We start from the raw sequence: 12695 nt of genomic DNA, 5'->3' as shown, positions 1-12695 counted from the left end.
CTCAGGGTTGTTGTTCCACAATCCTATTTTCCTTGGCTTTTGGGTGTTTTTGTGTGTGGTTTTTTGCCCTTCAGTTTGTTTCATGGAAGGTTTGCCCAAGCGAGAGCTGGAAAAGCTTGGCTGAAGCCCCGTGAAGGGTCTGTTTGGCAGGACCGAACCCCCGTGCGATGGCTGCAAGGCTCAGTCCACGCCGAGGGACCGCCGGGAGCTGCCGGTGAACGGCTGTGTTGTTTACTCTGCCAGCTGCAAAGAAAAGGCTGCGTTGTGTCCTGTGCCCATGTGCGCAGGCAAGGGGGGGGGGGTGTAATGAGATTTCACCCTGCTCACATGCATCTGTCATCATTTCGGTCCTTGGCTGGTGGGGCGGGAAGGTGACACTGCTGCTCTCCGCTGCTGGTGGTGAGCCCGCGTCGAGCATCTTCGCGGGGCATGTGGGTGATGCTGCGGAGGGCTGTGACCATCTTCCTCCTCCGGCCAGAGTCGCTGCCCAAGCTGTGGGGAGGAGCTGGAAGCCCCAACTTGCTCTGCGAGAGCCTGTGGCCCTCTTTCCCCTGCTGTGGGCAGATGAGTTGATGGATGGTATGTGTATATGTGTGCTCTGGAGCTTCCAGGCACTCCTTGGGGACAGCAAATCCTCTTCCAGGTCCCAAAAGCTCCCCACGCATCTACCTGAGCCCGCCCTGCCGGAATGATGTCTCCATCCAAGACACAGTTAAGGAATATTGTGCTCAGGCCAACCCCGGTGTTTATGAGGCAACCCAAGACCGTTGAGTTCAGTACCAGATTCAGGCACTTTCTGGAGGTCCTTTTTGCTCTGCAGGCTTTGAGCCTTTTAACAGACACAGATTCCCATGTATTCACATGCGAAATAAGAAAGGGGACATTTAATGAACGATATATTAGGGATTTGTGGTGGTGGTGGTGTGACTCTGGGTTTCTCTCCTGAAGCTTGTGATGGGAGGGAGGAGGTTCAGCATCCACAGAGGCTGGCGTGTGGCTTGTGACTTGGCACGGCACTCGCTCCTGCCCTGCGGCACCATTTGCATGCTCACGAGAAGGAAGATTTCAGCATCTCTCTCCAACGTGCTGCAGTTCTGCTCTTGGTGAGGAGGGGCAATGGAGAGATTCAGTCTATAGGCCCGCAGAAATTTTAAATAAGGGAAGTTACTTCACTCTATGTCTTGCATTCAAATAGTCGCACGTTCCCATGAGGCGGACCCTGCATCACCAGCCAGTCGAGCTGGCAGCTCCTGTTGGAGTGGCTCATTGATTTACTTCATGTTGTAACTCGATGGAGTGGTTACAATATCTGTGGGGTTTACGCTGCAATCTTCCTCTGCCTGACTCACCTGGCTGGCTCCGATTATCTCCTTCCCTGTCTATCGTACCAGTCAAAATCGCTTTCCAGTCCTTTCCCACAGGTAAACGTCATCTCCAGCCCATGATGCATTTTGTATCTCTCCAGAAAGTAATACCTATAGAAGTCAGCACTTCAGTGATTTATGTAATTAAAATATGATGGATCAAGTCATTAAAATTCACTAGCGCTGGTACACGTGTTCACAAGTACACAACTTGTCTCCAACTATGCCTGCCCCATCATCCCAAGATGACCTTGTTTTATTACTTAAGCTTTTACTCTGTATCAGAAAATTATGAATAGCAGAACCAACTGAAGAGTGGAATTAAAAACAAGAGTGCCTGGTATATTTTTCTGCTTGTATTTACTTTGTCACTTCAAAATGACAGCTTTGAAATTCCTGCATGATCTTCAGCATGTTCTAAAAATGACAGCTACTATAATTCAAATTTACTGCTGTATTTTTTTTTACTAGTAATGAAGTTGTAAATGCAGCATTTCTTTCATTACCTATTCATTAAAGATATGACATGAAAACAGAGTTACCATGGAAATGGCTCTGTGAATTCTGAGTACATAATAAGAATTTCATTGTTTACACTACAGCATAGATAACTGATGGGTGTTGTTGTTGCTGGTAAAGTCTTATTTAGCCTCAGGAATGCTTGTAAGGGGGAAAAGGTTATGCAATTGGTCTTCCACTAAGTGCCTGCATACAAGCAAAGCTCTGTAAAATCATCAGTGCAGAAGAGTTTTATGATGAAAAGGACTGAATATGTTTTGAGCTTTAAATCTTTGAGCATCATTTGGAGTTGAATATTTAAACATTCAAAATAGAGATAGCCTAGTTTGTGTGTTACTAATAGTCTCATCACAGATCTAATGCATACACATCTCGTCTAAATAAATTAGCATACAGAAAATTTAGGAGTTTTTATACTTAAACTGAAAACAATAGGTTTTAGTAGCATGAAAGCATCAGATTTAATAAATAACAATGTCAACAGCTTTGCAAAAAGGTAAAGGTGCTAGAAGCCTTATTTTTGCACCAGGGCTTGCAATTTCAAATAAAATAATGAAAATCAGGAGCAGTGTCCTCTAACTGTATAACAAGGACTGCACTTTTGCGCCGTACTGCACCTATGAAAAGGATCTGGTTTTATACATAATGGGACTAGGAATATTCTTAAGCAACCAAATTCCATGGTGACCCTTTGACAGCTAAAGTCAGAGTGATGGTCAGCAGCACTTTTTCTAGTAAAAAGGTTTTAATCCGATTCTGCACAGCTCAAACAAAACCCACGGAATAGGCTTGAGCCCTGTTAAGAATAAATGAGTCAGGATTGTCATTTATGCCACAAAACCTTGAATGCCTCTTTCTCATTTGAAAACCAGTTCATTCTAGGGAATGAGCCATAAAGAGAAGCATTATAGATAGTGTGTTATAAAATAGAGTGATAATGATATCTCCTTTGTGCCTTAAATAAACATTTAACTGTTCCTAGTTTTAAATAATAAAATGTGTACATCTGCACAAAGATGAGGAGTCTGAATGTGACCGGGCATGTCCCGAGTCCTTTGATATCTGTGACAAGATTCTTGTTGATAATAAAGGTGCTGAATTGGGGTGTTTGATTTACATCAGTACTCTCCTGTTCCAGAGTCATTTGCACTAGGCAGCACTAATCACTCCTAATTGCAGTTGATTGGCAGAATAACATTCATGACGTCCCTAAAGCGGCTTGCGCGTTCATTTTCCTAGGTCCTTTGCAGGAGGACTGTTTCCTCCCATGCCTTCCAGTTGGTGAGATAACGGGTGGAGGGAAGGGACCATCCCAGTGACACGCTCAGCAGTGACAGGTACTGCCCTAGGTATCAGGTCTTCCCATTCCCAGCCCTGTGCTGGGAGCTCATGCTGACTCTCATTTTAGTAGAATTTGGTAAATTTGGGGAAAAATTAGACATGGCAGCCATCATACGTAATAAGACATAATAGCTTAAAGCAATAAGACTGTGAAGAGCATCAGATGGGTCACCTACATGCAAATAACAGCTAGTACTTTCTCCCATGAGCTAGTCTGCCATAGTGCAGCGATAACCATATTAAATCTGTCTTTATGAATACTTCCAGTATTCTGAGGGACAGCCACAGACTGCAGTTATTGCATAGTATAAATAATAATTTTGTAGGAAAGGATTAGAGTGTTATTCCTCAACATATCTGAAGTTACTTTAGGAGAAGAGATTTAGGCAGTGGGGGGACTAGATGCTACTGCCACACATTCACCAATAACTTATAGTTTGCCTTGGAGATTATGTTTCATTGGCTTGAGTGGGAAAAGGCGGTTAAAATACTAGATTGTCTCCTGCTCCTGGTAAGAATTATCTTCCACCTTCAGCTATTAGAAAGGATAGTGCTGTCCACACACTCATCTTGGTCCCTATCATACATCTCTCTTGCATGTGTTCAGCTGGCATGTAGGGATGCGCTTTGGCTTTGGCTCAGCTCGGTCAAGTTACGCAGCAGCTGATGGGCAGCCAACAGCATGTGGCATGAGAGGGAGAACAGTTTTCACATCCTGCTGTTGATTACCAAATGAAATGTAACTCAGATTATTGGAGCTGCTCAGATTAATGATCTTGATAGTGTTTTAACTTTGCAGAGCATCTGCACCATATGTGATCCCACGAGTGTTTTGTTGGTTGAATCACTGCTGTGACAGAGCAAAGAAAAAGTGTTTAAATCATATCTTCTATTGGAACCAGTAGGCAATGTTTTGCTTTTGATAAAATTTCATCAGACACAAAGAGTAGTTAAATGAAAAAGGAAAGCTGTTTGAATAGAGTGCACTGACCATCATATTAAATATAAAGACTTACACAGTAGGTTACATTTTGGACCTAAATTGCTTGTTCGAGTCTGTTTTGGTTTAAAATGCAATTATTTTTTTCTTTTGCAGTGTTGTAAACTATTTTTACTGATTTTATAGGTAGGGTCGAATTTTGCTGGTCAGATAGAAGAGCACAAAGACAAAAACGTTCTTCAGCTGCCTCCTAAATGCACAATGGGCCATAAATCAAAAACTATAGGAACTATGTCTTGGTCTGAAGAGTTTACCTGGCTCCTCACATGGAGTTTTCCTCTGCGTGGTACCGCAGGGAGAGAACGAGCAGGAATTTCAGCCCTTCCTAAAACCTCTTTGAGCGTTTGGGTCTCCCAGCTGCTGCTGGTGTCCCATTGCTGAAGGGTGCAGAGGCATTGGTACTACATCCAGCATCAGCTCGGTCCACGCTTAGCTTTTGCATGGGATCCACATTAGTCTCTGGGGCCCCTACACAGCCCTCATCACAGAAAACTTACTGCAGGGTGTATAGATGAGACTGGGGTATATAAATAACAGAGGTATTTCACATTTTACTGTATTTTGCAGTTTTGGTTCTCCAGGCTTATTTTCTACACAGCAGGGGCAATTTGCACATAATATCTTTGCTGCTGGACTGTGAACATTTATGCTACGTGAAGTTAAGCAGCTGGTATAAAGCCCTCAGAAATAGAGTTTTATAAAAGAAGTGCTGACACACTTTTAATTGGAGTGCTGGATGCCACAGGAGCACTGTGTCATAAGCCTAGGTAGTTAGTGTATCTTATTTTGCAGCTTGCAATGTCCAAGCTATAGGGCATGACTGGCTTTATTTTTTAATGCAAATTATAGCTTATATTTCCAACTGTTGAATTGCAGGTACTGGGAGCCTTGCTTGCTCTTAAAACTGTTATTAGTAATTCGAAGAAATTGATTATCTGAAGAGCAGGCAGATCCTTGCAGGCAGGGGATAAACACAATTGTTTGCTGTCAGGGTGGTTTGTTTTTTTAAAACATTTATTAAAACTGCTAGAAACCATGCTGGCTAAAAGTGTAGTTTGCAATTTTCTGAGTGCTTTATGTCTCTTTCAGAAAAATTCATTATAGTAACAGAGTAACCAGACTGACTCTCTTTGTGTAAAACAACAGACTCTCTGGAGATACTAGAGGGGTAACAAAACAAATGTACAATGTCCTGATAGAAATAAAAGTATTGATCTGATGAATATTGCAGCCTAAAGACTACATGTTATTAGGGTGTAATGAAATCTTGTTGTTTTGGCTTCAGAGCTATAGTGCTGCTACTGATCACTACAACACTGAGTTATTCAGAAATCACATCTTTGGTAATACTCAGGTGTTTTAGAAGATGCCATCAGCTTCCTTGTTGCTTTTTGTTCTTCTCCCCCATCCAAATGCTCTTTTTTGACTCTAAATATTCCATAGATGCTTGAAATAAAGCCTTTCCCTCCTGCTTTTTTCCTGTTTGACAGAAGCCGAGATTGTGGTTCATCGATACAGTAAATCTGGCACTAAGACTCTTGGTATTGGATCCAAAATGCCACAGGCAACTGATGCAAAGTGCTGATTCAATACAAACTGACTCTCATAGTTCAAATTTATTTGGAAATTTTTTGATAGATTATAGCATAAGGTTTTCTGCTGAATCAGGTGTTGTCAGTACTCCTACTGCTGCAGTAAAGTTGGCATAAAACCAGCATGAACTTAATCTCATCTGCTTTGTCTCCTTCAACAGAAATATGATCATGTGCCCACTCCTACCGCAGATCAAACGTGTGTGCTGGGAAGCCCAGGACTGCGCAGGCTGGGTGTTACCGGCAGCAGAACCTCCGCCTGAAATGAAACCTGTTCTATCACAGAGAAAAGAGAGGGCGGAGGTATTTGAGGTGCCATATCCAATGTCAGAGACAACTTATCCATGGAGCAGCCATTCTTGTATAGCTCCCCTGGGATGCAGGTGTTATCAGATAGGCTGGGAGTTTTGTGGTGATCGGCCCTTCTCACTGACCAGTCTTTCTTTAATAATTTCTACAGTCTGCAATTGCCCCTCAGTGGATTTGCTACTGGCCCTGCACTCACGCTCCTCATCAGTAGCCTGGTTCAGCGGCAGTGTTTCAGTTTGTCTGGAGCTGTTGCCTCCAGACTGTGGTGTATGTAGCCATCAGTGCTCCAGCCCTTTTCCCTCAGCTGTGCTGCAGTGAAATTACTGGACCTGGAGAGCACTTCCCAGCTCCGTGGTGACTCAGGTAATGCCCTCATGTTTCCTGCTCACGGACAACCCACCCACAGCAGAGTGCACCTCCCCAATATTCCAAGCAGCACTACCTCTGCTGGCTTCCCTCCCTTGCTCCTAGTCATGAGGTTGGGTTTATATATAGCTCTATCTACAGCTATGCCCAATTTCATGTTTTGGACATAGATGAAAGACAGCCTAAAAGTTTCAGAGGGAAACAGACCATCCTTTGCTGCACATGATGTCTTCCTACCCTTCCAGCCTTGCATTACTAGCGCAAGTGTCCTTCCCTGCTATTTCACTTGAAATCAATCTCTCCAGCACTGATTGGTATGTCAGATTCCCTCTGTAGGCAAGCTTGCTGAACACTTTTATTGTACTGCCCGGAGGCAAAGTGGTCCCACAAAGAGCCCTCTAGACTGAGCTCAAGGTCACAAGTCCTAATAGCTTCCTTAGGATGGCTGCATTCTCTGTCAGAAATTCACTTTCAACCTGATCTTGCTGTGGAATCAAATCCCACTCAGCTTTAGCACCGGTGAAAGCTGTTGTCCAAAACAGACCATTGCTTATAAAGAACTTATCTGCAGGTTTTTCTGGAGCTCTGGTTCTTCCCTACAGGGAGTAGGTTCTGGCATCAGGGAAACTTCTGAAGTCAGGCACCTATCTCAAACTTCTAAAAACAAACACACAAATTCAGTGGTTAAGTGTTATCAATTCAACATATAAGTAAACATTTCTTCTACTGAGTTGTCTGTTCAATCCCTTTTACCACTGCAGGCAGCGATGAATCCTCTGCATTTCACTTTGCTGCTTAACTACAGTTGGTCTTAGTCAAGGCCTGGTGCAGGTTTGTCAATGAACTACATAAGGATGAAGTTACTGAAGTTGAACTTTTTACGCTGCCCCTTATAGTACCTGTGTAGCGTCATAGGTAGCAGGTCTGCTCAAGCAGACCTCACTCATGGAGCGAGCGAGTTCTGGGCAGCTGCCTTTGGTACTCCTGTGTCCAAGGAGATCAATAGCATGTTGGGATATTCCCCTATTAGGACTCTTTCCCCCTCTGCCTCTCTTCTAATTTGGTGTAATTTGTTTCTTTGTCTTAGATGCCTGCATTCAGTCCCGCTTGTAGTTATCTCTCGATACACATAACAATAGGTTGTCAATCTGTTTTATCATACATAGAATCATAGAATGGTTTGTGTAACTGTCAGATAAAGGAAAATAGCTAACATTTATCTCTGGAGGCCTTTAAGATATTATTATTGTTTTATTATACATATAGCATTATCTTCTTGTTGTTTCGGGTCATTTTAAGATCCAGTGCACTTCACCTTTATGTTCTGCACATTACATGCTTTTGTGTGTGACCTTTCAACAGTAATAAAGGGAGAGGTTTCAAGAACACATCCACTTCTGCTGTATATTGTTCACCTTGAGCTATGCTCTTCCTGTTTATGACATGATAATTTTCATAGCAACCACTTTCCATACAACATAATGCAAATGAACGTGGTACTGCATCATCCCCATACCACTCTCGCAAAGTTAAGTAGTTGCTGTAATGGAAATGTTACGGTAAGAAGGTGTGAGGTAGAGACAATAGAAAAGGATAGGCTGCCAGGATTTGATAGGTGAGAGGTATTGTATGTCGAGGTAGAAGAATGACTGATGTCGGATGGCAACGTGGAAAACAAGCAGTGAACAGAGCCTTTGAATATCAGATTTTTCTGGTTTGGTGACCATGGTACAGGAAACACCATATTAGTTTAAGTAATTGCTAAATAATTTAATATCAATTTTTTGTCAAAATGAGAACAAACAGAAACAAATAGTTCAGATTAACCAAATGTTTTGGTCAAGATATGGGGAAGAGGTTATATATTTTCCAAATTTAACACAAATGCAGTTTTGAGTCCCTTTCCACTGTGCCACACATGATGCTGTTCTCTTAGGAATTTTTTTTAAAAAGAAAATATGAACTCACTGTGGCTAAGGAAGGTGGATTAAGATATTGAATGTACAACATAGACTTATATGGCAACCAAGATTTCCTTCCAGACAGGAGAAGGAAAGGAATCCATTTTAAGATTGCTACCATGGGTACTTGTAGACACAAAAGCCCATGAGAAGACTCCTATTACCTTCCATTACCTTTTGATCTAACTCTTGGAGAATTGCTACAGGATATTAGTACCCATGGTAAGAATTCTCACAGAGAAAACATAGGAGCTACAAGCCCTGAAACAAACCACATCAGACATGCAATAGGCCCACGTGTAAAGAATTTATGTTAAAAGCCATATTGGGTAAGTTTGCACAAGGACACAGGTAGTTTGTAAGAAAATGTATTTTCCCCAAATCAAGCACCAGCATCTTTTTTTTGTCTTTCTGAAGCTCTGGTATCAGTATTTGTGTCCCTCCACTTTTGGGGTCTGTGCCCTTAGAATGAGGTGTGAGTTCATTTGTTGCAAAGGATAGTGAAGAGGAGCAAAAAAGCTGTTCAGACTTGTGTTATATGCCAGGTAAATACAATCACTGATAGTGCAGCCATTTCACATTGACTTTACAGTTATTGTTGCAGCTAGATTATTTTCCTGTGTTAGATGTTTTATATATTAAGCAAAGATGCAAAATGCTTTCGAGGGTACACTGCAATTTTGCTTTTTAAGTTGGAAACTAATTTACTCTTGAAACCATAGATGTTTAAAAAATGGCATTGCTTGGAAAAATTAGCTTTTCATGTTCCCTCTAAATTAGGAGAAGAGACTAATTGCTGTGTTTTTTATAATACGGTGGAATACCCTTAATATTTCTTCTGGAGTTGCCTAAATTGGGAAATCTCTGGAGGCCCCAATCTTTCTCCATCAAAGAGAGAGAGAACCTGTAGCCATGTAGGCTCCTTAGCTAAGGTGCCTCAATAAAGTACCTGCAGTCTGTAGTCCCCAGCCTGAAGATGGCTCAGAATAATGGAAAAGTGACTTTTCCCTAGCACATTACTGCACATCAGCTAGCCCAGGGTAACCATCTATGTAGGCACTCTCCATCTATGTCCTTTGCAAGGCAGCATGTTGCCGTAGGTTAGTGTAAAATCAGAGAGGGCTAAGTTAACTCAAATTATGGTGTGTTTTCTGTGCACTCAGAGCATGCACACAGACCAGCTGATGTATGGTAACTTACTCACCTGATGTAATTTGTGGTTTGTGTGCTGGAGCCCTTGTAGTCTACAGTAATGAGGTTTTAAAAAGACAGATGCTTCCTCAGCTCCAAGGTCTCTTGGAAATGTTGTGTATTTCTGATGTCTCTTTTCACAGTGGAGCCGATGTTTTCCAACGAGTTATTATCACTGCTTGCCAGGTCTCAGATACACTTGACTGTGTCTGGCCCATGTATAGCCGTCACCCTTTTATTTATGAATGACTTCTCTAATGCGTTTTGGGGGAGAAATCCATTTCATAGGAATCTGAGCATTATAATGCTTTTATATATGCTGGGTTTTGCATGTTTAGTTGACACACAAAGTGTACTACTATTAAGAGGCAGGTAGCTGTTGGCTGTCCTCACAGCATGACAGGCCTGAGCACTTTTACCTTTGTCACATACAGTTTGTTCTCTGAACTGTTGTGACACCTACCATCAGCCTTGGGTTTGCCTATTGCATGTTCATCTCAATACTCGGCAACTTCTCTACCCCAGGGTTTAGCAAACACACATCCTTTGGGTTTGGGGGTCCGAGGCTGGAGCCACCTCTGCTCCCTTCCTCCACAAAGGAGCCGATGTACTTCCATGTGGAGATACATGAGATGCCAAGTTACTGACTTGAATCCTGGCAGCGATACACCCACTGGGCTAATTCGCTTGGGAAGATACCTTGTTGACATGTCCAGGTCAATATGCTGTTAGCTCGAGCTGAAGTGTTTGGAGATTGCCACATCCATGCAGCCCTCCCTCACACAGGGGATAGCCCTTCTGCAGACCTCACCACCTGGGAGGATGGAAGGTGATGGCCTCAGTCTTCATCAATGAAGGTGAAGATGATGGCCTAAGTCTGCAGGACCCCCTAACTCTGATGGAGTGAATGGGGCTTTGCAGGTCTCTTCAATGCAGCTGAGCTCAAGAGGCCTGGGGCAGAGAGGATGTATGTTTTATACCACTCTTTCCCATGTGCATTTTAAGAAATGGAAAGCAAATTGCATTTGTCCCTGCTGTTCTATAGTGGTTGGGTTTACCACTGCTGCCACCACTTCTTGGGAGCAATCCCACCCTCTAAATCTGTTGCGCAGTACCTGGGGTCAGAGGACGCAGAAAGACTCTTCAAGGAGGACAGAGACATCCAAATACCTCATCTTCATCCTTCACTCGAAACACATGACATTCAAAGGGCATCAAAATTGTCTTAAATGTCCTCCTTCAGTATGCACATGCAACACCCTTTCACAGACTGAAAGGCTGAGACATCCAACCCGGTATACTCAGAAACAGTTTATCTTGCTGAAATATGTAGTTATAATGGATGGTCTTCTGTGATTTATTTAGTAGTGTTCTGTTTTTCACTCTTTTTTTAAACTCAACCCTCTTGCTTCTGCAGTACAAAGGAAGAGTCAAACCGACTACTTAACTGACTGAATACATCACTTGGGATGTTTCATTCTAAAAACCTGGGTGGGTTTTTTTTCAAATTATTTACACTTCAGAGTGGAAAAATAGCAACATTACTATAGCATTAGATTAAATTTCCCCAGGTTAATGGGCTCAGTGTCAGGAGTGAATAATCACAAGTGCGTTGCCAATGGAGAGACCATAAAGGCACGTTCTTTTCACAATATATTCTACTCCATGAATACATTAAAATATTTTTCCCAGTATAAAAAGAACGGAAATAGCCTTTTGTTTTCCTCTTTTCATAGCAAATGCTCCTGTCATTCGCAACACAATGAATTCCTTGAATCTGTACCAGTCAGTTTCTATCCTTCCTTCAAGACCCAGAGGCCACTGGAAAAATCCTTCACATGGCTAAGCTTTGCTGAATATATTTAACCAGTAAATTATTTATCTTCTGAACTAGAAGAACCAATACTCATTTATGTTCTAAAAATGGTTTGTTTTACTTACTTTATGAGTTAGGTCTGCAATAGTAGCAAAGCCAAAGGACGTTTAATTAAGTTATATTTGCTTTTTCATGATCTTTCAGCTTTAGATTATAAATCATGAATCAATGAGTACTTAATTTCCTCATATAGCATTAAAAGTAATTGCTTCATAAATTCATTTTAGTAATCCAAATATTTGCACAGAGTGCAGCACAAAGAAGTTGTTTCATTGATGAGAGTTCTCACTTCCGTTTCCCCTCTTGGAAGAAAATGGGGTTTGCTCATTTGGGGTCCAGTCCTTCATGTTACAGAAGTCTCTGAATACTAGTGGTGGGATTGTGTTAAATATTGATGTCATACAGATTTTTTTGGTCATTGATTTCCTTGGCACTTGAATCACAGTGAACTTCTCTCTAAACCCCAGTCTGGCAAGCAGAATCTTGTGAGTAGGTCCATGATCCTGTGCAGGGCCACCGAACAGCCATTAGCTACAGATATTTCTGCTTTCTTTCCAAAATCCAAGCCCAGACGTGGAGACATGCTTAGATCCTTGTATGTTAGATACTGCACTCTTGGACTTGAGTTTCCATTTAGCAACATGGAGCAGAGAAATTCCTCCTGCATCACTCACCACGGCGATGTACCATCTGTATAAAGAACCAGCTGCGTGAGAAGCTATAGCCTTCCAAACATATTACGTATGTAGAGTACATACAATGCATGTATGTATTGGGTCCTGCTCGATTATAATGGTTTGTTATCAGGCACTGCTGGTTTTCCCAAGTGGAGGATTTTTTTTACTGAGTTGTGGACAGTGTGCTGAAAATCACGGCCTTTTAAAAAACAAAATGTCACTATAGTGCAATGGTCCAAATTGTATGCAGCTCCATGAAAGCACTTTTTCAATTAAAGGCTTCATTTGAATTGGAAAGCTGATGAATTGTTTTTTGATGGAAAGAAGAGGAAAAAATTGCCAGCAGCTGCTGTACGGAAAAGGGTCAGCTTTTCCAAGTTCCTATAAGACTCAACCAATGCCTGGTGCTGTACCTTGAACACCTCTGAAATGGGTTGCAGTGGGCTTTGCATTGCTTCTTAGCCACCAAGGTGGAAGATAGTGAACTGATACTGTGTAG

Source organism: Haliaeetus albicilla, chromosome 11 (assembly GCF_947461875.1).
Source record: "Haliaeetus albicilla chromosome 11, bHalAlb1.1, whole genome shotgun sequence".
In the NCBI taxonomy this organism is placed as follows: domain Eukaryota; kingdom Metazoa; phylum Chordata; class Aves; order Accipitriformes; family Accipitridae; genus Haliaeetus; species Haliaeetus albicilla.
This window is presented reverse-complemented; position numbering follows the sequence as displayed.